At 35.4% G+C, this 1,929-nt stretch overlaps 1 pseudogene; it reads right to left on the bottom strand.

The window, feature by feature from the left end:
• Positions 1–224: 224 nt before the first annotated feature.
• LOC129675428 (vomeronasal type-1 receptor 4-like) lies at positions 225–1,264 on the bottom strand (annotated as a pseudogene).
• Positions 1,265–1,929: the final 665 nt, after the last annotated feature.

Here is a 1,929-nt window from a genome sequence, read left to right on the forward strand (position 1 = left end):
CCACATATGTTTTGCTTCTCTCTCTACAAATCCATTTCTCCCACTGCTTCTACCCTACCGTTATGGACTGCACCTTCAGACTGTGGGGTGAAAGAAAGCTTTTTTTTTCTTTGAATTGCCTTTGCCATATATTTTGTCAGAAGAACAACAAAAATAAAGAACACACCTATCAAATGGTTTCCCACAAAATGACTACTTATCAGTTTACATAATGAAGAAGTCAATTATAAAATGCTTAATGTCTTCAAATTGCAGTTTTGTGTTGTACAACAGATAAAAGAATATAACAATATATATAAAAAAGTGATAAACAGGGCTCTATCTTTTACTAAAGCAGGAAAAAACAGGCTGGAACTATACTTCATATGGGTGATGAGAACAAAGGGACAAAATATTGGAAAGCATATTTCTATAAATGTGAATACATTTACTCCCCATAGCACTGGATATTTGGAGCAGGTCTTAACAATGACCACAATGGAAGAGAATGTGTAGGAGATGACAGATGTGCATAGCAGCAGGAGAATAGTTTGGGTGGCTCTGTCTTCAGGGGAGACTTTCAGAAAGTGCTGAGCACTGTGGATATGCTTGACTTGTCTCTTATGTCTGTAGAGCATATGCAGCATGTAGACACTTGAGCAGGACATGAGACCCAGGCATAGACCATCAAAGAAGAAAAGTAAGAACATATATAGTGTTATTGCCACAGTGTCCCAAGACAACCATGAGCAGTACCCATAAACCACCCTGTTAGTCACATTTTTGTCATAACCGGGGCCTGACACTATTGTTGGGAGTCAACATGTTTAGAAGAAGGTGCACAAGCCAACTGACTGAGCAGGAGGGACCAATATACTTTGTGGCTCTGTGTTTAAGCTTTATCCACCTGGAGATGCTGGAGCTGATCGTGACTGCTTGGAAGCAACTCAATAGACACATCGTGTAAAGGGACATCACCCTTGTTACGCAGGAAATATACACTACCAATTTACATCCAATGTCATCTAGGAAATCTTCAAATCCGTAATCTGACAGCGTCTGTGGAATGCCTCTTGAGATGATAGACAAGCAGTTGGCAAAAGTCAAATGCTCTATAATCAGGTCTTTGGGCATTAAATGCTTTCCAGTGACTATCTTAATGACATAATAGACTAGTATTGAGGAATTGCCAAATATTCCCAATGTAATCTGGCAGAACAGAAAAATTCACATTGCAAAGTTTTCAGAAGCCATTTTCATTCCTATTTTTAAAAGTAAATAAATTTATTATGGCATAGAGGACCTGAAAATGCATTATGAGTGTGCATTATCTTGTGAAGTTAGCTTAAATAAAACATTCATCAATTTATTGGATCTATTTAGCTCACTTACTAAAAAAGAGTGTTTAAAAGTTTTTTCCTTATAATTTAGCTATGCTCTATTATTTCAGTGGAAAGGAAAAAAATCGGTTATGTTTTCTCAAGTTTAATGTTTCCTCTGCATGTGGTGGTGGACGTCTTTGATTTTAGGACTTAAGAGACAGAGACAGACAAGTCTGTGAATTTGTGGATAATCTGGTCTACAGAGTGTATTCTAAGACCCTTAGACATACACACAGATAAATTCATTGTAAAACTCCAGAAATAAAAATGAAAAATAATACTATTCTGTATTTTGTTTCTTTTGACTAAACCAATGATTTGTGGTCAAATTTTTAAAAAAATAATTTTAAAACATCATTATTCATAAAATTCACATGAAACTGATTTCAGAATTCATCAAGAGAAATTACAGAAAATGTTTGAAAATCATACATATAATGAGTGAAGACAAAAGAACGTTTCAAGAGTTATTTTGTTTTTAACTAAGTGATTGTTCAGCAGGTTGCTTGTGTATTTGAGTGTCAACAAATGCTAGAATCTTGTCATCTTAAAGCTGAATTTGTAGACA

This window comes from Psammomys obesus, unplaced genomic scaffold (genome assembly GCF_907164565.1).
Source record: "Psammomys obesus unplaced genomic scaffold, mPsaObe1.curated_primary_1811, whole genome shotgun sequence".
Classification (NCBI taxonomy): Eukaryota; Metazoa; Chordata; class Mammalia; order Rodentia; family Muridae; genus Psammomys; species Psammomys obesus.